The 25,998-nt window shown below is 39.9% G+C and overlaps 1 long non-coding RNA gene across 2 annotated transcripts; it reads right to left on the reverse strand.

The window, feature by feature from the left end:
* Positions 1 to 1,771: 1,771 nt before the first annotated feature.
* Positions 1,772 to 25,749, reverse strand: LOC144203894 (uncharacterized). 2 transcript variants are annotated; one of them, XR_013327791.1, is made up of 5 exons: positions 25,684 to 25,749; positions 12,167 to 12,283; positions 10,046 to 10,106; positions 9,805 to 9,925; positions 1,772 to 2,191 (listed from the first exon to the last, which is right to left on the reverse strand). It is a non-coding gene; the product is annotated as an uncharacterized LOC144203894 (long non-coding RNA). The 2 variants fall into 2 exon arrangements; XR_013327792.1 differs by lacking the exon at positions 10,046 to 10,106.
* Positions 25,750 to 25,998: the final 249 nt, after the last annotated feature.

Consider the following 25,998-nt stretch of genomic DNA (forward strand, 5'->3'; position numbering starts at 1 on the left):
TTGTCACATGGTGTTCTCTGATTGGTCGCCCACTGATTCAAGGTGTCCCCCCCAAAGTCATTTGGGATAGGCTCCGGCACCCCCGCGAACCTTGTGAGGATAACCAGTACAAAAAATGAATGTTGAAACGGTTGTTTGTCACATGGTGTCCTCTGATTGGTCGCCAACTGATTCAGGTCCCCCCCCCCCCCAAGTCATCTGGGATAGCCTCCGGCACCCCCCGTGACCCTTCTAGAGATAAACAACAGAGAAAATGAATGTGATTGGTTGTTTGTCTAATTGGGTTCTGTGATTGGTCGCCCACTAATTCAGGTTGTCCCCCAAAGTCATTTGGGATAGGCCCCGGCACCCCGGCGACCCTTGTGAGGATAAACAGTACAAAAAATGAATGTTGAAACGGTTGTTTGTCACATGCTGTCCTCTGATTGGTCGCCGACTGATTCAGATTCCCCCCCAAGTCATCTGGGATAGCCTCCGGCACCCCCCGTGACCCTTCTAGAGATAAAAAAACAGAGAAAATGAATGTGATTGGTTGTTTGTCTAATTAGGTCCTGTGATTGGTCGCTCACTAATTCAGGTTGCCCCCCCAAGTCATCTGGGATAGCCTCCGGCACCCCACTTGACCCTTCTAAGGATAAACAGTAGTAAAAATGAATGTGATTGGTTGTTTGTCTCATTTTGTCCTCGGATTGGTCGCCCACTGATTCTGTGTTTCCCCTCCCCAAGTCAGCTGGGATCGGCTCCGGCACCCCTGCGACCCTTGTGAGGATAAACAGTAGAGAAAATGTATGGAAGAATGAATACATACTATTAAATTTATATAATATACAATATAATTTTATTGTTATTCTCCAAAAATATAATGTTTAATTTCTACTTTGACATACGAGCACCAAAACATACAAGTAATTTGAGATAAGTGTAAATGCTCTTTTGGCTTTGGGAAATTCCACGGGTGTACTATTTCCTGTCTGCTCTTCTACTTAACGCCGGGCCGCCATTTTGTGTCGGTTTCTCATCTTTCACTGTATTTTTAGACTAGGCCACGCCCATTTTGACTTCTCCCAGATCAATTTCTTCACTGGCCGACTACCACAGCACGATCGGATCAAGTTAGCATACAATTAGCATAGCTAGCATGCTTTTGGGATGTGGAAAGAAATGGGAGTACCCATTGAAAACCCACACAAACCCACGCAGAACATAAAAACACCACAAATGGCAATCTAAATAGAACCAAGTTAGCAACTAGCCTAGCTAGCATGTTTTTGGGTGGGTGTGAAAGGAAACCAGTGTACCCAGAAAAAAAACCCACACAAATTCAGACAGAACATACAAACACCACAAATGCCAATCACAGGGCACCATGAGCCAAAAAACCCACATAAAACCCAGTTAGCATTCAATTAGCCTAGCTAGCATGTTTTGGGTGTGAAAGGAAACCAGTGTACCCAGAAAAAAACCACAAAAGCACAGACAGAACATATAAACACCACAAACGGCAATTACAGGGCACCATGAGACAAAAAAACCCACATAAAACCCATTTAGCATTCAATTAGCCTAGCTAGCATAGTTTTAGGATATTGAATTAAACCAGAGTACCCAGAGAATAACCCCACAAGCCCAGAAAGAAAACCTACAATTTTCACTTAGAAAAGCCCAAACACGGGTTCGAACCCTCGAACCTAAAACGACGCGACCGAAGTACTAATCACTCATCCACCGCGCCACGCAAAATTGTTGAAAAACAAAAAAAACTGGGCTAAAACTGTAAAGGAAAAATGATGTACGGTGGGCCGTCCATGTCATTCCACTTGTTTGTCCCAATTTGCCGTGTGTGGCCGCCATTCCTGGCGACCGCTCGTTCCCGCTTTGGTAAACAAGTGGACGTTGTGTGGACTTTCCATTCCCTCACGTCGGGCTTCATTTGGGTGACCAAGAGAGAGGCCCCCCTCGTAAATCCTCAAACCGTCCTTGAGGTTGTCCCCATCCCCCGTCGATGCCAGACCTCCCAGTTCAAAAGGACTGAGACGTCCATCAATGTCAAAGCCAGTCGGATGAGGTCACGCCAGACCAATCCATCCGTCCGTCGGGGGGTTTTTGGGCCGTCGGGAGTCAGACTGTGAGTCGTTCGTTCTGTTGACTCTTTTTGGTGATTCGTCTCGTGGGGACGGTCTTTCTAAGAGATCTAATGGTAATAGAGCAACTGAATTAGACGTTGATCAATGTTAATATCAGTTTATGTTATTATTTATGTATTTATATATTAATTTATGAATGTATTTAGATATATATTTTATATATTAATTTATTTAAATATTTTTCATATATTAATTTATTAATTTTTTAATATTTATTTATTTATTTTGAATATATATTTATTCATTTATTAATGTATAATTATTTATTTATTTATATATTCATTGTTTATTTTTATATATATATTTATTGTGTACTTGTTTATATTTATTTTCTTATATATACAAGGTGTATTTTGTTTATTTGTTTGTTTATTTATTTAAATACGAATATACATATTTATTGCATTTGTTGTTTATCTATATATTTATTTATGTGTGTATTTATATATTTATGTATTTATATATGTATGTATTTATATATGTAGGTATTTATATAGTTATTCATGTATTTATTTATTTACTTATTTGTTTATATTTTTTATTGTATTATGTATTTCTTTATAGATTTTTTCGTATTAATTTATTTTGGTTGACTTCCTGTGCATTTTGGACAACTTCCTGTTAAGTTAGTGGAGTCTCAGTTCACCCCCAGAGCCTTTTTGGTGACTTCCTGTAGATTTTGGGCAACTTCCTGTTAATTGGGAGGATTCTCAGGGCACCTCCAGTGCCTTTTGAATGACTTCCTATGGAGTTTGGGCTACTTCCTGTTAATTTGGGGGATTTTCAGGTCAATTCCAGTCATTTTAGGTGACTTCCTGTGCATTTTGGGCCACTTCCTGTTATTTTGCAGACTCTCAGGTCACCTCCAAAGCCTTTTGGTTGACTTCCTGTGCATTTTGGACAACATCCTGTGAATTTGGGGGATCTCTGGGTGACTTCCTGTCAATTTGGGTAACTTCCTGTCCTTTTGGGTAATTTCCTGTGCATTCTGGGAGACTTCCTGTTAATTTGGTTGGTTTTCAGGTCAATTCTGGTCATTTTGGGCAACTTTCTGTGAATTTAGGGGATTTCTGGGTGACTTCTTGTCAATTTGGGTAACTTCCTGTCCTTTTGGGTAACTTCCTGTGCATTCTGGGAGACTTCCTGTTAATTTGGGTGATTTTCAGGTCAATTCTAGTCATTTGGGGCAACTTTCTGTTAATTTCGTGGATTTCTGGGTGACTACCTGTCAATTTGGGTAACTTCCTGTCCTTTTGGGTAACTTCCTGTGCATTCTGGGAGACTTCCTGTTAATATGGGCTGTTTTCAGGTCAATTCTGGTCATTTTGGGCAACTTTCTGTTAATTTTGTGGATTCTCGTGTAACCTCCTGTCATTTTGGGTAACTTCCTGTGCACTTGGCTGACATTTTTGTTATTCTTTGGGGGATTTGAAAAGTCCAACTGGCATGGATTTGGGGGGGATTCTCAGGTCTGCTTATTTAAGAGGGAAATTCAGCCCGGGCCAATTGTGAAAACACGCGCTCAGACAAAGACCTGACTTGGCTGGAAAGAAAAAGAAGAAAAAAAAGAAGGAAAAGAAAAAAAGAAGGGAAAGAAAAAAAAAGAAGGAAAAAAAGAAGGCGTCTGGCACGCGGCGAGGAAAAAAAAGAAAAAGAAAAAAAAGAGAAATGTTGAGCTGAACTCTGCGCCCGCTGCTTTTCTGTGTGTTCAGCAGACGGAAGCCCCGCCCACAGCCCCGCCCACAAGCGCCCTGCCTCCTCCCCCGCAACAGATGACACGCCGTCACGCATTTTGCCGGAAAGCAATCAGGTGGCGCAAAAATTCCTAATCATTGGTGGATTTACATAATAATTACATTTTGTCATATACGATAAAATGAGAGTTACAAGTTAAATTCAGCAGCCCTTCAGAATAAAAGCTGAATAAAACTGATTTAAAAAAAATAAATTGGAATGAATGTTAATTAGTGAGATTAAACGCGATTAATCTTATTTTAATAATAAATATAATACATTTAAAATTAGATTCCTTCACAATAAAAGATAATAAAAATACAATTTTTTTTTTACTTGGAATGAATATTAATTGCGTGAAATTAAATGTGATTGATATCATAGTCATAAGTAATTTGATAATAATTTCAAAAAATGGATCCCTTCACAATAAAAGCTAGATGAAATACTGTATTTTTAACTGGAAATTAATATTAATTGCGTGAGATTAAATGTGATTAATCTAATTTCATAAAAAATATTATAATACATTCAAAATTTGATCCCTTCACAATAAAAGCCAATACTTTTTTTCAATACAAACAAAAATTAGGACAAATTTAACCTTAAAACTAATTTTGGGACAAATTTGACAACACAATTTTTTTAAGGACAAATATAACCCCAAAAAAATAAATAAAAAATAGGACAAATTTAATACAAACAACAACTTTAGGACAAGTAGCCATCTTGTTTTCCATATTTTTAACCTTTACAGTTGAATTAGCGCATCAGAGGCTAACAAGTCGCTAACCTTTCTTCTTCTTCTTGTGTTTTTGGTAGTTTTTCGGTATGACGGCGTGAGGACTTTCCCTGGCATCCAAAAAAAAAAAAAAAAAGCTGGCTCATCTGCGGGGAAATTAAAGCCGGCGGTTTGTTGTGCTAACCGACGACGCCGCCGCCAACTTTCCCAGGCTACAAAGTGTGTGGTCCGTCTTCTGCCGCCATTTGGCTTTTTTTCCCCCGTCAGGTGCGCCCCGTCGTGCTATTCGCCGTTAACCTCATTTGACATTTCTCGCGCTTTTAATGGGATTTTAAGGCTCGGAATTTGAAGCTCATTTGAAGGAAAGGTGAATTGAGGCCGAAAATTGACTTCAAAAAAAGCGGAAATCAATAGAAAGTGAAGGAAAATGTACAGGAAATGGATTGAGAATGCCGTAAAATCTTGAGAAAGTGTCAAAGTTACACAAGTGGCTTAAAATTAGCAGGAAGTGGCCCAAAATCAACAGGAAGTCACACAAAATGGACGGGAAATGACCTGAGAATGCTCTAAAATCATTAAAAAGTGACACATTGTCAATAGTTGTTCATTACTGTCCAAAAACCAACAGGAAGTGGCCCAAAATCAACAGGAAGTAACCCAAAATCAACAAGAAGTCACATAAAATGCAAAAGAAATGACTTGGGAATCCCCTAAAATTATGATAGTTACTTAATATCAACAAAGTTACCTATAATTGTAAAAAAACAACAGGAAGTGGCCCAAAATCAAAAGGAAGTCACACAAAATGTACAAGAAATCACTTGGGAATCCCCTAAAAAATATGATAAAGTGACTCAATATCATCAAAGTCACCACTGAGTGCCCAAACATCAACAGGAAGTGGCCCAAAATAAACAGGAAGTCAGACAATATGCACAAAAAAATCACATGGGAATCCCCTAAAAATTATGATAATGTGACTCAACATCGACAAAGTCACCCAAAAGTACCTAAAAAGCAACTGGAAGTGGTCCAAAATCAACAGGAAGTTACCCAAAGTTTACAGGAAATGACATGGAAATTCTCTAAATTTATAATAAAATGACTCAATATCAACAAAGTTACCCAAAAGTACCTAAAAACCAACAGGAAGTGGCCCAAAATAAACAGGAAGTCACACAAAATCAACAGGAAGTCACACAATATCTACAGCAACTTACCCAGAAATCCCCAAAAATCACAAGAAAGTGACTGAATATTAACAAAGTCACCCAAAAGTGCCGAAAACCCAACAGGAAGTGACCCAAAATTCATATTAAATCACCCAAAATGTCGAGGAAATGCCCTAAAATCAAGAGAAAGTCACCCAAAAGAAACATGAAGTGACTTTATAATCCCGCCCCTTTTAAAAAAAAATGACCTAAATGATGAAATAAACAAAATCCAGACAACATGTCAAGTGGTCCCACTGACCCAGTGCGTATTTGCGTGCCTTTAGTTAGACTAAACGGGCCAATGGGGAGCGGACGCCAACGACAGACAGACGGAGGGAGGCCAGAGCGACTGGCGGTGGGACCGCAAGCATTTTCCTCTTTGTTCCGCGGCCGCCATGATGTCACACGCCACCGTAAAGTCAAACGCGCCTGGGGAATTCTCCGAATGGACTTGTAAACAACACCACACGTGGAAGACATTTTGTGCCTTGGAATCAACTTGAAGTTGGCCAAATTTCGGCGGGTTTTGGCTCACGGAAAACCGTCTTGACATGGCTTCTCATTATTGAAACAAAGAATATAAATTTGCTTTTTGATTGGTCGTTCATTTCCCACATTCCTGACTTTTGGGAAAAACCAAGTATTTTGAAAAAAAGGTTATTTATAGAGATTTTAAAGTATAAAGTCCATTGACAGTAATGTTAAGTTCATCGAATGGCACTGATCAAAAATGGCCGACGAGTGCCAACCAAGTGGCACAGTTAGTTTTGTATATATGTGATGTATACGCAGCAATTTCTTCAATAATGACATTTTTTTTGACTATACTATGTCAAATCTTGCAGCATTCTTGAATTGGCCGCCAACTCTTTCACTCCAGATGGCTTAAAAAACCCCAAAATCAACAGGATATGACCACAAATCGACAGGAAGTGACATAATACCCCTCAAAAGGCCCCAAAATGAACTTCAAGTACTTCAGTCCATTGACCGTAATGTTGTTTTTAATCGACTGGCACTGACCCAAAATGGCCAACCTTTCAACTCGGGTGGCTTAAAACCCCCAAATCAACAGGAAATGAACACAAATCAATCGGAAGTGACACAAAGTCCCTTCAAAAGCCCCCAAAATGAACTTTAAGTACTTCCGTCCATTGACTGTAATGTTGTTTTTATCGAATGACACTGACCTAAAATGGCCGTCAAGTGCCAACAGCTAGTTTTATATACATGTAGTAATGCCTACAGGGGGAGTTTTGTTGTATAATGACATTATTTTTGACTACTACATCCAAAATACGAATGTAATTAGTGCTTGTTTTGGACGCTGGTGCAAAAGTGTTGTTTTTTTCTTTAATTAGTGCAGTAAAAAGAGGAAGAAGAGGAAAAAGTGAGTCATTTGTGTCCCTGGACATTTTCTAAAGCTTGGCTCAATTCCGCCTTGGAGCAAAAAATAGGTCAACTATTCCAATCATTGTGGGAATGCTTTCACACACCGCACCACCGCTTTTTTTCCTCCTTTTATGAGGGTTTTCATTCACTTTCAACCAACGGAAAATCTTTTATCAATTATTGTTAATGTTGTTATTGTTGTTGTTATTTAACTGACAAATAAATGGGCCCATTGACCCAGAAATGTCACAGTTTTGACAGGAAGTGAGCCTGAAATGCAACAAAATCAATAAATGGTCACCTTGAAATGCTGCAGAGACAACAGGAAGTGACCCAGAAATGACCCAAAATCCAACAGGAAGTGACCCCAGAAAAGCCCTCAAATAGTCAACAGGAAATGACCCAGAAATGCCGCAAAATCAATAAATGGTCACCTTGAAATTCCCTCAAATCTGACAGGAAATGGCCCAGAAATGTCCCCAAATCCAACAGGAAGTTACCCAGAAATCCTCCCAAATCAACAGGAAATAACCAATGAATGCACCCAAATTCCAACAGGAAGTGACGTGCAAAGCCTCCCAAATAAACAGGAAGTGACCCAAAAATGCCTCAAATCCCAACAGGAAGTGACCCAGAAATACTCCCAAATTTGAACAGGAAGTTAGCCAGAAACTCCCACATGCAAAAGGAAGTGACCCAAAAATCCCCCTAAACCCAACAGGAAGTGACTCCGAAATGTTCCCAAATTCCAACAGGAAGTTACCCAGAAACTCCCCACATGCAACAGGAAGTGACCCAGAAATGTGCCCAAATTCCAACAGGAAGTTACCCAGAAACTCCCCACATGCAACAGGAAGTGACCCAGAAATGTGCCCAAATTCCAACAGGAAGTAACCCAGAAATGCCTCAAATCCCAACAGGAAGTGACCCAGACATGCCACAAATTCCAACAGGAAGTAACCCAGAAATGTCCCAAATTCCAACAGGAAGTGACCCATAAATTCCCCAAAATCCAACAGGAAGTGACCGAATTCATACAGTATCTCAGAAATATGAAATTTCTTCAGATTTTCCCTTCAAAGTAAGACATCCCTATTAAAACCCATTAAAATTGGGTGACTTCCTGTTTTATGAAAAGTTTTTGTAATTATTAAATAGCATGGAAAAAATTCTACCAACTGACTTTTGAATTTATGATTTTGGAATGAGATGACTAAATACATGATTAATGTCTTTTTTTAAAAAGTTGAGAGCACACAGACGGGAAGTCATCTTTCAAATGTTGGCCAGGGGAAGATCATATGATCTCATTGAGTCAGTCAGGCAGTCAGACAGACACTTAATAACGTAAACAAGGCAATTATCAAATGGGGCTTGAAGACTTTTCCCACAATGCACGCTGATCCCTAAAACCCAAAAAATGTGGGCGGGGACTATTGCTGTGCAAACAGTGGCAAAAGGACTGATTAAAACTGATTTAAAAATTACCAAAATGACACACAAAGTGTGCCCATTTGGTTTTTCAAACTTTATTATTATTACTTTAATAATTTGTATTATTATTTGAATTTTTAAAATTATTATTATTTTAATAATTCGTATTATTATTGGATTTTTTTAATTTTTATTTTAATTTTTAAATTATTATTTGATTTTTTTAATTATAATTTGATTTTTTTATTTATTATTATTTGATTTTTTTAATTATTATTTGAATTTTTTTTATTCCAAATATTGCGCAAAATTTTCCTTTTTTCAAAAATTAATAATTTAATTTTCATCTTATTGAAAACAATTCCTACTATGGATCATTTTTTGTATTTTTTCCTATTTTCTTTTGTTCCCTCGCTAAAATATCTCCAATAAAAAACCCTCGACACAAAAATTTAAAGAATCTACTTATTTTTATCCATCTCTCCATATTTTTCTAAATTTTTTGAACTTTCCATCATGACGGAATAATTAATAACACTACAGTATTTATTCATTCACTTCAAAGAATTCAACTGTAACTTCTTCTCCCCCCTCCCTTAACCCCCCTCCCCTCTTCCCTACCTCACTCCCTCCCTCAACCCCCCTCCATCACTCCCTCCCCCCTGGACTCTTATTTTTCCCTAGTTTTTCTGAAATATTTCCAATTTACAATCCTCAAAACAACTTTTACCGAAATCAAAATATTCTACTCTTTTTTATCCATCTTCACATATTTTGCTAAATTTTTTAACCTTTCCATCATGACGGAATAATTATTAACACTACAGTATTTATTATATCACTTCACACAATTCAGCTAGAACTTTGTCTCCTCCCTCCCCCACCTCCTCCCCTCTGCTCCTCCCCCCTCCACTCTCTCCCCCCTCCCTCCCCCCATGTTTTCAGCACACCGGCCATGTTGGCATTCCACTTATTTGCGTGTGAGTCACTGGCTCGCAAGTACTGTTAAATACTTCAAAGTATGCACTGACATCACCCCGCCCTCCCCTCCCCTCCCCTTGACTCCTCCCCCCTCTACCCCCTCTCCCCCCCACGCCAGCCTGCCCACCCGCGCCTGTTTTCACAGCTGCTGCCCACTCCTCACCTCTTCCCTTCTCTTCCGCTCCGATGCCTGTTTATGTCTGACCGTCGGCGTCCAATCGCGCCGTCCAATGGAAGGATTTCATCTGCCAACCTCCCGCTTCAAATGGATTGGACGTCTGGAGCTATCAGTGGCAGAAAATGAGTCGATGTTAAAGTTTAAAGGGGATAAAATGGGCTTTTAAGGAGAAAAAATAGCCAGCGAGGAGTTAATGCATTGAAATTTATGGGGAGGTTGCCCTTACCAAGATGGCGCCTCCGAGGCTATCTGACATGGCCGATTTCAAACATTGACATCGATAAAGTCTTCATTTTAAGGAGGAAAAAGATAGGGTTAGTTGTTGATTTGAACATCACTCCATTGACATCATTAGAGAGGTTGCCACTACCAAGATGGCCGTCCAAATGCCATCTCGGGAGGGGCGACGTTAGTAAGTAATAGCCAGTGCTTCGACGTTGATTAAATCGTCTTTTAATGGTAAAAACAGGTAAAAAGGAGTTGATTTGAATGATAATGTATTGATGTTTATGGGGAGTTTGCCCCTACCAAGATGGCGGCTCCGCTGGCATTAGACGAGGGCGATGTGTAACTTAAATGTTTGTAAAGTCATCTTTTTAAGGAGGAAGAAAAGGTAGATAGGGGTTGATTTGAATGTAAATGGTTCGACATTTATGGGGAGGTTGCCCCTACCAAGATGGCCGTCCAAATGGCATCTCAGTCGCCGCAACGTCTTTGACAGGCAATGAGTAAACATGCTTTGATGTTAATGAAAGCGTCTTTTAAAGGGGAAAAAAAGGTCGTTGATATGAATGGCAATGCTTTGACATTAATGCGGAGGTTGCCCTTACCAAGATGGCGGCTCGAGGCCATCGTACGTGGCCCAAGGCAAATTTTGATATTGATAAAATCATCCTATAAGGAGGAAAAAAAGCTTCATATGAGTTGATTTGAGTGGATTTCAATGTCAATGTATTGACATTTATGGAGAAGTTGCCCCTACCAAGATGTCACGTGACATTTTGACGGCCATATTGGTAGGGGCAATTTTAGGTCTATTTTTTCCTTTGGTCAGTGTAATCAATTGAAATTACGTTTAATTTCATGACTTTGGCAGATGGCGTTTTTATTGTTTTTTTTTTCCCTTCTGGGAAATTAATTCATCACCTGCCATCCCTCCCGTTTCCAAAAGATTGGACGCCTAGCGTCATCAATCGCAAAGTAAAGAGAGGATTCTTTAACATTTATAAAATGAGCTCATTTCTATTGATCCAACCATGGCTGCCAACCCTCCACAATAAAAGTCGTTTGGACACCCCCGGATAAAAAATGTCGTGCCCCAATGCCGAGTGTCCGTGTCCCGTCCAATCACGTGCGAGTGAGGAAAAGAGCAGAAAGTGCACGCTCTCCTTTTAGCATGAAAGTTTAACGACATGGCTAACATGGGCGCCGCCGCCGTTACGTAAGCGGCGCACAAATGTGGGAGGAGGGAACATTTTGTACCGTGTTCCTGTCACTTCCTGTTTAGGGTTTAATTCCGAGGGACTTTAGGGGACTTGGAGGTCAATTTCTGGATTTTATGGGTCACTTCCTGTACATTTTGGGTCACTTCCTACACGTTTTTGGTCACTTCCTGGACGTTTTAGGTCACTTCCTGTACATTTTGGGTTATTTCCTTTACATTTTGGGTAGCGTCCTGTACCTTTAGCGTCACTTCCTTTAAATTTAGAGTCACTTCCTGGAAATTTTGGGTCACTTCCTGTACATTTTGGTCACTTCCTGGACGTTTTGGGTCACTTCCTGGATGTTTTGGGTCACTTCCTGTAAATTTAGAGTCACTCCTGGACATTTTGGGTCACTTCCTCTATGTTCACAGTTGGGGTCACTTCCTGTACATCCTGGGTCACTTCCTGTACCTTTTGGGTCACTTCCTATAAATTTAGAGTCACTTCCTGGACATTTTGGGTCACTTCCTGGACCTTTTGGGTCACTTCCTGGACCTCTTGGGTCACTTCCTGTACACCTTGGGTCACTTCCTGGTCCTCTTGGGTCACTTCCTGGACCTCTTGGGTCACTTGCTGTACATCTTGGGTATCTTTCTGTTGATTCTATGGCTCCTAATGTCACTTCCTGTGTCTTGATTTTTGGGAACTCACTGGTCTGATTTGGATTATTTTGGGACATTAAAAGGTCACTTCCTGTACATTTTGGTTTACTTCCTGTTTATTGCTTACTTGTTCCTGTTGCAATGTTCATTCGCTACTTCAAATGGAGTGGACGCTTATATCCGTCAAAGGTGGACAATGAGCTCTGATTGGATGTGATCGATTGTAATGACTCCAAGGGGAGACAAAAATGATAAACCTACCTTTACCGCCACCTGGTGGGAAGACGCCAAACACTCCAAATTCGCCACTGACTTCATTTCTTATCTTTGCTGCTCCTCACAGGACAACCGCCGTACTGCAGCATTGCCGTGTCAGTTCTGCGAGCAAACACCAGGGGGTAGAAGTGAGGGCCAAGCGAGTGAATGAATGGGGGTCATTCTACACGAATTCCTGTGCATTTCAGTGAATATTTCATATTTTAGTGCCATTGACGCCGATTCCTGTCCAATATATTATATTATTATATTGTTTACTTTGCTAAAATTTCCATTTTTTCTGGGTAATACTTTCACATGAAGATATATTCTTTTAAAAAGTCGCTTCCTTCCTGCCGGCCCTCCCAAAAAGAATCTTTTAAAAAACGGTTACTGTTACAATGTACTGACTTGAATGAGAATGTCGTCTGTACCAACATGGCTGCCTGCCGACTGTTTTGCTCCAAAATATTCAGAAAGCGGAAGAAATGATCAAAATATGTGCCAGAAAGTGACCAAAAAATATCCAAATTTTTTAGAATCATCAGGAAGTGATCACACAATGCTCTAAAATGTGCAGGAAGTGACCCAGGAGGAAGAGGTGACCCGGAAATGTCCAAAAGTCAACAGGAAATGATTTAAAATGTACAGGAAGTGACCTGGAAATGCCTAAAAGTCAACAGGAAATGACCTGAAATATACAGGAAGTTATCCAAAAGTGTTTCCATGAACAACTAAACTGAAAACTCCTAAAAGTCAACAGGAAATTACCCAATTTATACAAGAAGTGACGTCATAATGCCCTAAAACGTCCAAGAAATGACCTGAAATATACAGAAAGTGATCCGTAAATATGTCCAATGAAAAAATAACCCGGAAATGCCCAAAAGTCAACAGGAAATGACCCAAAATACACAGGAAGTGATGTCACAATGCCCCAAAATGACCTCAAAGTAACCCAAAATGGAAAAGTAAGGCACCCAAACCAACAACACTTAAATTCGATTGGCTACAAATCCTTGCCATAGGCTCCTCCCCCTCCCCACGGACAACGAAAGGCTACGCTAAACTAAAACTATCTTTTCCATGTTTTGAGGAAAGACAAAGAATGACAAGGTAAGAAACGAGCGACTTCCTTTTTGAACGACCGGTCGCGGCAGATGAAAGGACGCCTGATCACAGGGGCCCCCCCTTTGGCTCCGCCCGCTTTGGCAACAATGACCCCTGTGTGCCAGCGTCTGCCGGCGATAATGAGGCCCCTCTTTTTTTTTTTTTTTTTGGTTTCCGCCCCCGTGGCGACCGCTCAGATGAAAGGGTGCCGGAGATAAGCGGAAAAAAAGCGGGGCGTGAAGCCAACAAACACCGAAAAAAAACCCGCTGAAAAACGATAAGGGGACGAGCAGGACAATGAGGTCTTTGATGGCCCCTCCCCCACCGGCTCTGTGCACCAATGAAGGTATGAAAACATCATTTGGCAAAAGATCTGAAAAAGATGGACCACCGGGGGGCGATGTGTTGGAAAAAAGAAATGCGGGTAAATCGAGGAATTCGGGACAAACTAAATGAATTGGACGGGAATTGGGGTCAATGGCGGCTAAAACGGTTCAAGGGTGTGCTAAAATCAACAGGAAGTGACCTAAAATGTCCTGAAATCAACAGGAAATGACCCAAAATGTCCTAAAAACAACAGGAAGTGACCCAAAATGTCCTTAAATCAAAAGGAAATGATGCCAAACGTACAGGAAGTGACGTAGAATGTCCTAAAATCAACAGGAAATGATTCAAAGAACGTATAACCCACATGAAGTTGGCTAGAATTGGCTCAAAATAAACAGGAAGTGACCCGGAATGTCCTGAAATCAACAGAAAGTGATCCAAAATGTCCTAAAACCAACAGGAAATGATCCAAAAAGTACAAGAAGTGACCAAGCAATGGCCCAAAATCACAAGTGGTCTTAAAACCGACTGGAATTTGGCGAGAAATGTTGAAAATAAACAAGAAGTGACCCGGAATGTCCTGAAATCAACAGAAAGTGACCCAAAATGTCCTAAAACCAACAGGAAATGATCAAAAAAGTACAGGAAGTGACCAGGCAATGGTCCAAGATCAAAAGTAAACCGTTAGTGGCCTTGAAACCGACAGGAAGTTGGCTAGGAATGCTCCAAAATAAACAGGAAGTCACCGGCAAATAAACCATGACAGGAAGTGACCTAGAATGTCCTGAAATCAACAGGAAATGATTCAAAGAACATATTACCCACAGAAAGTTGGCTAGAATTGGCCAAAAATCAAAAGGAAGTGACCCGGAATGTCCTAAAACCAAAAGGAAATGATCCAAAAAGTACAGGAAGTGACCAAGCAATGGCCCAAAATCACAAGTGGTCTTAAAACCGACTGAAATTCGGCAAGAAATGTTGAAAATAAACAGGAAGTGACCCAGAATGTCCTAAAACCAACAGGAAATGATCAAAAAAGTACAGGAAGTGATCAAGCAATGGCCCAAAATCATAAGTTACCCGTTAATGGCCTTAAAACCGACAGGAAGTTGGCCAGAAATGCTCCAAAATAAACAGGAAGTCACCGGCAAATACCACATGACAGGAAATGACCCGGAATGTCCCAAAATCTACGGGAAATGATCAAAAAAGTACAGGAAGTGATCAAGCAATGGCCCAAAATCATAAGTTAACCGTTAATGGCCTTAAAACCGACAGGAAGTTAGCCATAAATGCTCCAAAATAAACAGGAAGTGACCTAATTTATAGGTAATGTCTTAAAATCAAGAGAAAAACTGCAGAGGACAGCAAGATATTTGATTGGTCTGCCGGGAATGGAGATGAAAGCCCTGTTCTGGCTCGGCGCCCCGCGCTGACCTTTTGGCCACGCCCCTTCCCAGAATCCTCGGGTCAACATCTTGTGTTCTTTGAGCGCCATGTTGGCGAATCTAGCGACAAAGTGCCAACATTGGCGCCGCCGCGAGCTAAAACAGAACCCATTGATCTTGCCGCCATGTTTACCTCGTGGCCCCGCCCACTTGGACGCCTACTACGTGCGAGGTGCTCACATATCTTCTTTTACGAGCCGGACTGAATAAACGCTTCTCGGCAGCGTTTTATTTTGAAAATGCGTCGCCTGGTAACCATAAATAAAATAGATGGATAAATGGATTAAAAGAACTGGATTAAAAACCCTGAATATTTTGTTTTAATTATAGATCTAAAACCATGTCTATTTTAGCTTTTTTTAGATATATATTTAGATTTTAAAAAATATTTTTGAAATAAAAACTAAAAAAAAAATTAAAAAATTACAATTTTGGATTAAAAGAACTGGATTAAACTACCTGAATATTCCGTTTTTTATAGATCTAAATTTTTATTTTATTTTATTGTTTTAAATATATTTTTAGATTTTATCAAATGTTTTTTCAACTAAAAACACAGAAAAATGCATTAAAAACGACTGTTATTATAATTACGGCACTGACCCAAGATGGCCGAACAACATTAACCGAGTGGCAAAGCTAGTTTTATATACATCTGATGCTTACGCAGGAATTTCTTCAATAATCACAGTTTTTTTTGGACAATTTTATGTCAAAAATCCAAATTACGAACTCCCACCCCAAAAATTTAATTTCCTTATCCATGATTTTATTTTAAATTCCCCTTATTAAGTGTTTTAAAAACTTTCCCAATGCTTAGAAATGGTTAAAGAAGCGGTGGCTCTCCGTTTCCATGGATTTGACTATTCGACGGGGTCTTCCTAACATGTGCTTCGATTTAGCGGACGGCGGCGAAGACTGCGCCAAAGTGCTTTTAACGGCAACTCGTGTTACACACAACAGACGTCACTGGAATGACTTGCCGGCCAAAAAAATACATTTGAAACAAATGCGTCTTCTTTGGCTCCGCCCATCCATCCAGCTGCTGTCAATTTTGGACGACTTCGTTTTTCGCCGCCGAGTGTAATAATGTAAGGGTAATTTGATCAAAGGGTGGATTAATCACATTTAAAAGGGAGTGACCTGGAAGTTACCAAATATGAACAGGAAGTTACCCAAAATCAACAGGAAGTGACCCAAAAAGTAACACTAGGTGATGTAGAAATGTCCCAAAATTCAAAGGATTTGTGATGGAAGTGACCTAAATTAACAGGAAGTGATCCAAAATTAACAGGAAGTGATCCAAAATTAACAGGAAGTTACCCAAAATCCACACTAGGTGATGCAGAAATATCTCGAAATTCAAAGAAATTGTGCTGGAAGTTAACCAAAATCAAAGGGAAGTTACCCGATATCAACCCAAAATAAACAGGAAGTGACCCAAAATAAACAGGAAGTGACCCAAAATTAACAAATGACCCAAAATTGACACTAAGTGTTGCATAAATTTCCCAAAACCAAAAATGAGTCCCGGAAGTCACCCAATATTAACAGGAAGTGACCCAAAAGAAACAAGAAGTGACCCAAAATCAACAGGAAATGACCCAAAATTAACACAGTGATGCAGAAATGTCCGAAAATCCAAAATATTTGTGACGGAAGTGACCCAAAATTATCAGGAAGTGACCCAAAATAAACAGGAAGTGACCCAAAATAAACAGGAAGTGACCCAAAATTAACAAATGACCCAAAATTGACACTAAGTGATGCATAAATTTCCCATAACCAAAAATTAGTCCCGGATGTTACCCAAAATAAACAGGAAGTGACCCAAAACAAACAAGAAGTGACCCAAAATCAACAGGAAATGACCCAAATTTAACACTAAGTGATGCAAAAATGTCAAAAAATCCAAAGATTTCTGCGGGAAGTTACCAAAATAAACCGGAAGTTACCAAAAATAAACAGGAAGTTACCCAAAATAAACAAGAAATTACCCAAACTCAATTTTAAGACATTATCCGGTCACTTGCTAATAAATAAACCCTAATCAACAGGAAATTTTAAGACATTCCTGTTCAGAAAGGACTTTGGGGGTGCTGGAGCCTATCCCAGCCAACAAAGCACAACCAATAACACCTAACAGCAATTTAAAGTGCTAATATAGCCTAACGTACATGTCTTTTAGGTGGACCGACCTGGATTTGAACCCAGAACCCCCATAACCGTGAGGGCGAGACATTAACCACCAGCAGACGTCACACCCAAACAAACGTCCCTCCCGCATTAGTCGATTCCTTTCAACTAGCGCCCCCTGCTGGCGTTCTGTCACATTTTCTGGAACGGTTTTGAACTATTATGCAAGAATTCTGATCTTCTTCGGGAACAGTTCGATCCCGGTTGCCCCCCCCCCCCGTCAAAAACCCCCGTAAAGACCACCATGACGACAACCCGCATAATTTCCCCGCTTGTGAAAAGCACGGCGTGCACTTGACGGGCGGCCAATGGGATCGCTCGCTAATCCTCAACGAGAAAAAAAGTACTGTTCCTTTAAAACACGTTTTGTCCCCGACTGGAGACGGGACATATGCTCCTCGTAAAATTGGACAGCGGGGGGAGGGACGGCGTCTCCTTTGGACCGTTTGTACCTTCTGACAAAGACATTTTCATCTTGATATGCCGCCAAAAATCGATAAATAGTGACTATATAAGCTTGTTTTTTTTAGGGATAAACTGTGCTAATATGAACTAGCTTGTGTAATAGGGTTAGCATTGCGGCTAATTGGCTTAATATTTGGCATTAGCTAGCTAAATGTCAGTCAAATGGTGTTGGGTGGTTAGCATGTGGGCTAGCTGTCCTAATATATGGCTTGGGCGAGGGGTTTAGCTTCTTTAGCTAGCTAGATGCACTTGTGTTAGTACCAGATTGTTAGCATGTGGGCTTGCTGCCCTAGTCAAGGGTTTAGCTTGCGAAATTTCAGTTAAATGGACTGGTGTAAGATGGTTAGCATGCGAGCTAGCTACTCTAGTCAAAGGCCTTAGGGAGTTAGCTTGTTTTGGGGCCTAAATGTCAATAAAATACATGTTATATGGTTAGCATTTAGGCTAGTTGCACTAACCAATGGCATGGAATAAGGCTTTAGCTAGCGAAATGTCAGTCAAATGGTGTTGGTGGTTAGCATGTGGGCTAGCTGTTGTAATATATGGCTCGGGTGAGGGGTTTAGCTACTTTAGCTAGCTAGATGCACTTGTGTTAGTACCAGTTTGTTAGCATGTGGGCTAGCGGCCCTAATCAAGGGTTTAGCTAGCTAAATGTTAGTAAAATACATTGGTGTTAGGTGGTTAGCATGTCGGCTAGCTCCCCTAATGGCATGGAACGAGGCTTTAGCTAGCGAAATATAAGTCAAATTGTGTTAGCATGGGGGCTAGTTACCCTAGTCGGTGAGATGGAACAAGCCTTAAGCTACCTAGCTAGCTAAATGCAATGGTGTTAGATAATTAGCATGTGGGCTAGTTGCCTTATCAATGGCATGGGGGAGGTTTTAGCTAGCTAAATGTCAGTCAAATACACTGGTGGTTAGCATGTGGGCTAGCTGCCATAGTCAATGGCATTGGGCAAGAGTTTAGCTAGCGTCACTGTTAGCATGTTGGCTAGCTGCCCTAGTAAATTGCATCGGATGAGGCTTTAGCTAGCATAACTGAAAAGTAAAGAATTAGCTTGTTTTGGAGGCTAAACATCGTTAAAATACATTGGTTTTCGGTGGTTAGCATGCTAGCTAACTTTAGCCATCGTTGTCATCTCATTTGATCAAGTGAGCAATTGATTGGGTTGTTTTGAAGGGGTAAATTTCCATAAATTACCGCATTGTGAGATGATTAGCATACGAGCTAACTGCCCAAAGTCAATGTTTTATATGACTTGGACAGGATTCTAACCTCTGACCCTCTCACTGCGAGACAGGTGATGTAACCACTCGACTCAGTTTTTCCCGGTCGAAGGGGCCGCGAACTTTTGAGTCCGGGGGGCGCCGGAGTTGACGTGTGTCTTCTGCTCGGAATGAACATTTCCCGTCGGTGGGTCTCGGGCCGCCGGCCACGCAGGTGCGATGCACCTGTCGGGCGAGACGGCATTCCTGGCCGGAGCCCGCCGTCCCGCTGACGCATTCCGATGTTATGCTAACAGGGGTCCGGATACCGGCTTTGTGTATATATTGGGGGAAAGGGGAGGGGCTCAGGAGTGAGGAATCCCATCGCCGTGGCGACCAGGGCTAATCATAACACACCGGGTCGTCGGAGAGACGTTTGGTAGTGTGTTGATGTTTCTTGCTCAAATATATACGGGAATACTTGAAGTAAACCACAATTTCATCGTTTTGGGTATATCTAGGGGGAAGTTACCCAAAATCAACAAGAAGTGAGGTAGAGAGTTCCTGAAAGCAAAAGGCAGTGAGGTGGAAGTGACTAAATCAACAGGAAGTGGTGTAGAAAAGCCCAAATATCAAAAGGTAGTCAGCAGGAAGTTACCCAAAATCAACAGAAAGTGATGTGGAAATGTTCCAAAAAAAAGGGAGCCGGAAGTTACCCAAAATCAACAGGAAGTGATGTAAAAATGTCCCACAATACAAATAGTGAGCCGGAAGTGACCCAAAAATGAACAGGAAATGACCCAAAATCAACAGGAAGTCATTCAAAAGTGTCCCAAAATGAGAGTGAGCCGGAAGTTACTAAAAATACAAAAGGAAGTGACCCAAAATCAACAGGAAGTGATTAAATTGTGTCCCAAAATAAGAGTGAGGTACAAGTTACCCAAAAAATGGATATGAAGTGACCCAAAATCAACAGGAAGTGATTCAGAAATGTCCCAAAATAAGTGAGCCGTACTTTGCCCAAAATGGACAGGAAATGACCCAAAACCAACAGGAAGTAATGCAGAAATGTCCCAAATTAAGTGAGCCGGACTTTGCCCAAAATGGACAGGAAGTGACCCAAAACCAACAGGAAGTAATTCTAAATTGTCCCAAAATAAAAGAGTGAGCCGGAAGTTAGCCAATTTGAACAGGAAGTGACCCAAAATCAACAGTAAGTGATTCAAAAGTGTCCCAAAACAAAAAAGGAGAGCCATAAATTACCCAAATTGCTAATTAGCTTGAGGTCATACTAGCACATCCTCAAAAACAACAGCTAATGAATATGATTTTGTGATGAATCTACAAACTCCGCCCCCAAACAAACTGGACGTCATAGACCTTGAAGGGTTAGCATAAGCTAACGTAAAACTTAACATTTCCAAAGCGTCACACCTTTTGTTTGACGTGTATTTGGTTAAAAAAATGGCGTTGACCATCAAAGTCAAGTGTGACGGACGTTGGCAAAATGTTGGAAAAAGTCCTTTTTGCGTGCGTCAAATGGCTTGATTGGAACAACGTGCTTGGCTTGACAGTAAAGTCATCAACGACAAAAGAAGAAGAAGAACGCAATGTCCGCGCCAAAGTCGGCTGCCGTAGTATTTTTATTGATTTTTTTTTCTTTTTGTGAAGAACTCTCCGTAATGGCGCCCACCGCAAACGCTGACTCATCCATAAACATTCTGCTTTCAATTGTAAATAAACACACTTCGGCTAACCCTGACTAAAAAAGGGGGCGGAGCTAGGAAAATATCAGACGGGGTGGGAACTTAATATTTCTTCCTAAGATATGTCTTTCTTTTAAGGTAAACAAAAACAATGACTACAATGTGCACAAAGATAAAGAGTTTTGTCTCCAAAATGGCGGCCCACGTGTGTTTTTTTCACTGTGATTTATGAATAGTTTTCTTAACGTCATGTTTTGCACCTGGCTCCATTCTTCCCCCAAATGGCGGCCCAGTGTGTTTGTTTCCCTCGGATATGTGAAGTTTTCAGTTGCACTCAACTTGATTCTTCTCCAAAATGGCGGTCTTGTGTGTTTGTTTCCTTTTTATTTGCAAATAGTCTTCTTTATCTCATGTTTTGTTTTGGACCCGGCTCAATTCTTCACTAAAATGGCGGCCCAGTGTGTTTGTTTCACTGTGATTTGAGAAATTTTCTTGATTCCTCTTCAAAATGGCGGCCAGATGTTTTTGTTTCCCTTTTATTTGTGAAGTTTTCTGTTGTACTCGGCTCCGTTCTTCTCCAAAATGGCGGCCCGGTGTGTTTGTTTTCCTCGGATTTGTGAATAGTTTTCAGTTTTGCACTTGGCTCGATCTTCTCCAAAATGGCGGCTCAGCGTGTTTGTTTCCCTGTGATTTGTGAATAGTTTTCTGTTGCACCCGGCTCGATTCTTCTCCAAAATGGCGGCCACGTGTTTTTTTTGCTTCCCTTTTGATTTGTGAATAGTTTTCTAGATGTCATGTATTGTTTAGCAACTGGCTCAATTCTTCCCCAAAATGGAGGCCGCGTGTAATTATGTCACAGTCGTTTGTGAGTAATTTTCTGTTGCACTCGGCTCAATTCTTCTCCAAAATGGCGGCCCGGTGTGTTTGTTTCGCTTTGATCTGTGAATACTTTTCTTTATCTCATGTTTTGTTTTGCACCTGGCTCGATTCTTCCCCAAAATGGCGGCTGCGTATCGCAGTCCCAACCCCCACGCTTCCAGTATTTTGCGGCTTGTCAACATTTACCTGCCATTTTCACGCTTTATTTCTGGAACGTTCTCGAGTAGTGCCAACTTATGTCCACTTGTTGACCTATGGCCACTCCCCCTTTTCCCCATCAAGCTCCTCCCAGTCACACGGTCATGTGGAGTGCAAACACAACAAGGTTAGATGGACTGGGTTACCACGGCAACCAGGACCACAACTCGGACATCCATTGCCTTCAATTGTCACTTCCTGTTGATTTTTAAATATGTACCATCCACTTCCTGTTTGCCTTTCGGTCAATTTCCTGATTACACCCTGCTTATTTTGGGGCATTTTTTTAGTCACCCCCATTTTGTTTTCCCTAAGCCCCTCCCCTCCAAAAAATTGGACACCATTTTCTACCCAATTCTGACAAATATCTATGTAAACAAAATATAAGCTAATAGCTTTCAAGCTAGCGCCATTTGAGCCTCCCAAAATGGCATTTTTTGCACCACCCCGATGCTTTCTTCCTATTGGTCGTCGGGTTTAACAAGAGCTTGCTTGATATTTTGACTGGCCGGTTTGGCGGAGCGCCAGAGCGCCAGATGTGAGGCTAGCTAGCGTTAGCGCTAATGGCGCACCGAGAACGGAACTCGCTGCGGGCTTTTTTCGAGAGATACTTTTTGGATTCTGCCAAACCACAAAGCGGGTATCTCACTTTTGGATTTGGGTTTGGGGGCGTGGCCAGGAACATTTTGCGCTTACATTTCTCACATATATGCCATATTTGTTAAAAAAAAGAAATAAAAAAATACCGAACCTAGGATATGGCTTATATGTGCATAAAAAGAGAACATTAAGGTGACAAAACAGATAAAATGCTAAACTATTAATTATTATTAGAACTAATAATGTTATAACAATTACTAGTATCAAAATTAAATGCCAGAAATGGTCCAAAATCAACAGGAAGTGATGCAGAAATGTCCCATAATAAGAATGAGCCGGAAGTTATCCAAAATTAACAGGAAGTGGCCCAAAAAAACAGGAAGTGATGCAGAAATGTCCCAAAATAAGAACGAGCCGGAAGTTACCCCAAATTAACAGGAAGTGACCCAAAAGCAACAGGAAGTGATGCAGAAATGTCCCAAAATAAAAGAGTGAGCCGGAAGTTACCCAACTTGAACAGGAAGTGATGTTGATATATCCCAAAAAAGAAGTGAGCCCGGAAATTACCCAAAATTGACAGGAAATGACCCAAAATACACAGGAAGTGTTTCTAAAGTGTCCCAAGATAAGAGCATGTCATTAGTTGCCCAAATTGGACAGGAAGTGACCTAAAATCAACAGGAAGTGATTCAAAATTGTCCCAAAATAAAAGAGTTAGCCGCAAATGACCCAATATGAACAGGGAGTGACCCAAAACGAATTAACTCTGCATAAATCAGCACCCATGGAAAGACGCCATTTTGAGACAGTGTAGGTGGCATAACAAGGGGCGGGGTTGCCCTCAGAGTGATCTTTTAAAGAATTCAAAATAAAAAATGAAAGCACAATGATGACACTTTGACATCCCAAGACGTCTTTGACTGTTGCCATGGCAACAAGACAAATGTAGCTATTAAAGCTACTATTTACGCTAGGTCGCTGGCGCGAGTGGAAACGTCAAGCGGCGCTGAGCCAAGACAAGCACATTGACACCCCCTGCTTTTTACGCCTTTAAATTTACCCCAAACATTAGCCAACGTCAGCATTTTACACTGCGCCAGTGGTTAGCACCGTGGCCTCGCAGTTCTAGGGTCCTGGGTTCGAATCCCCCGCTCCATCCTCCTATGTGGAATTAGCATGTTCTCCTTGGGCTGTGTGGGTTTCCTCCGGGTACGCCTACATGCTTAAATACATGCATGCCATGGTATGCTAAGCTAGCTAGCTCTATCTATGAAATGGAACCCACTCAGAATGTATTTTCTCACATATAAGCCGGATTCACATGTAAGCCACACCCTAAAAAAATGAATATACAAAATTATTAAATAAATAAAAACATTAAATAACAAAAAATAAAAATAAATGAAATAAATAATAAATAAAAATAAATGAAATAAATAATAAATAAAAATAAATGAAATAAATATTAAATAAAAATAAATGAAATAAATAATAAATAAAAATAAATGAAATAAATAATAAATAAAAATAAATGAAATAAATAATAAATAAAAATAAATGAAATAAATAATAAATAAAAATAAATGAAATAAATAATAAATAAAATTAAATGAAATAAATAATAAATAAAATTAAATTAAATAAATAATAAATAAAAATAAATGAAATAAATAATAAATAAAATTAAATTAAATAAATAATAAATACAAATAAATGAAATAAATAAATAATACATACAAATAAATGAAATAAATAATAATTACAAATAAATGAAATAAATAAAAAAAGCTGAATTAGACAATTTCCACATAAGCCACGCCCACATTTAAGACATATCCTAATTTAAAAAAAAAAAAATTTTAAATCCCTGAATTGGAAAATTTCTCATGTATTAGCCATGCCCACATTTAAAATATGCCCTAAAATAATAAAAAAACTAAAAATACAACAAAACCAAAAATAATCACTGAATTGGACATTATCCCTCGTATAAGCCACCCCATGATTCACCATTCCCCCTCCATATTCATGGTTTTGAGTACAAACGTCTTATTTTGAAAGGAAAACCTAAAGAAAAATGATCGTATGTAAACATATTAAAACAGGACGTCATGTGAGCAGTACAACCAGGAAGTGTGTCCATAGCAGTCTGGTTTGAGGTATGATAACGGCACCCTGAGCGAGCAATGACAAGCAGAAATGAGTTTTCGTCTAATTTATGCACATAAAAGCCGTAACCTCGATTTAATCATCATTATTTTAAAGTGACAAATACGTCTTAAATGCGAGAAAATACAATAAAGCGAGTCATTTTTGAATGTATCTATGAATTGGCTCGATTAATCTGATGGTTTCGTTCCCAGACAAAAAGTTTGGGTCCGGCCGGCACGCGGCGTAATCCCCGGGGGTGTCGGAGTTGGACCCGGAACCTCGCCTCCAGGGACCGAGAGCTCGAAAAAAAAGCCGCTTTCTTCGTGTCAGCTTCGGTTTGGCACGCGTTTGGGGCCCCTTAAGAGATCAAGACCCTCCCACTTCGTTGCTAAGGAGACGTTTTACTGCTAGGCGACAGTGACACTTGCAGGTGAGAGTTGGTAATGCAGCTTAAAGTGATTTTTAAAGTGGACTGTCGGAGTTCGTTTGTTGAAAAAATACTAGCAAGGTTGACAGTTTGTTGGCCTTGGCGGCCATGTTTTGTTTTGGAGTGACGTCACTGCCATTGACGGCGCCAAACGTCCAATCGAAAAGACTTGATTTTTTTTCCCTTTTAAATCAATCATTGGCAATTTTTTATTGATTTTTTTCTGGGTTTTTAGTTCGAAATTTGTTTTGTAAAATCTAAAAATATATTTAAAAAAAAGGTAAAATTAATTGTTTTAGATTTATAAAAAACGGAATATTGAGGCCTTTAAATCCAGTTTTTTTAATCCATAATTGTCATTTTTAATCAATTTTTCTGTTTTTATTTGAAAATAATTTTCTAGTATCTAAAAATATATTTAAAAAAATCTAAAAATAAACATTCTTTTAGATCTACAATATTCAAGGCTTTTAATCTACCTCTTTTAATCCATAATTGTAATTTTAAAATATTTTTTCTTTGTTTTTGGTTTAAAAATAACTTTGTTATATCTAAAAATATATTTTAAAAAAACATTGTTTTAGATCAATAAAAAAACTAAATATTCCGGGTTTTTAATCAATTTTTAATCCATAATTGTCATTTTTAATCCATTTTTACTGTGAAATAGGTTCCAGCACCCCCGCAAACCTGTCATCCTACGTCCAATCTATTTGGACCGTCATATTCAGCACTTATTCTTAAAATTATATAATTTTTGTACATTTTATGGCACGTGCGGCGTCTTGGCCGTCCCATAGCTCTTTCTTACCTTTGATTGACAGGTAGTCTTGGCTCCGCCTCTTTCCACTCTGGCAATGTTTTCGTGGCGCCGCTGTTGGAAAAAGAATCATTTTTGTGTCAAATATGAAGGAGGTTAAAGGTCACTCCTTAGAAAAAAATGTTGTTTACATTGGCAGTGAGGAAGAGCCAATGAGGAGGAAGAGGAAAAATGTGCACTAAGACATTTTTTGGGGGGCCCAAAACAGGACCCCCGTTACTTTCAAAGTCAACGTTCTGGCTATTGTTTGTCTAATCTCAGGCGTCCAATCACATCTGTTTTGTTTCAGGGCTTCGTCGGGTAAAA

The sequence above is a fragment of the Stigmatopora nigra genome, chromosome 1 (assembly GCF_051989575.1).
Source record: "Stigmatopora nigra isolate UIUO_SnigA chromosome 1, RoL_Snig_1.1, whole genome shotgun sequence".
Classification (NCBI taxonomy): domain Eukaryota; kingdom Metazoa; phylum Chordata; class Actinopteri; order Syngnathiformes; family Syngnathidae; genus Stigmatopora; species Stigmatopora nigra.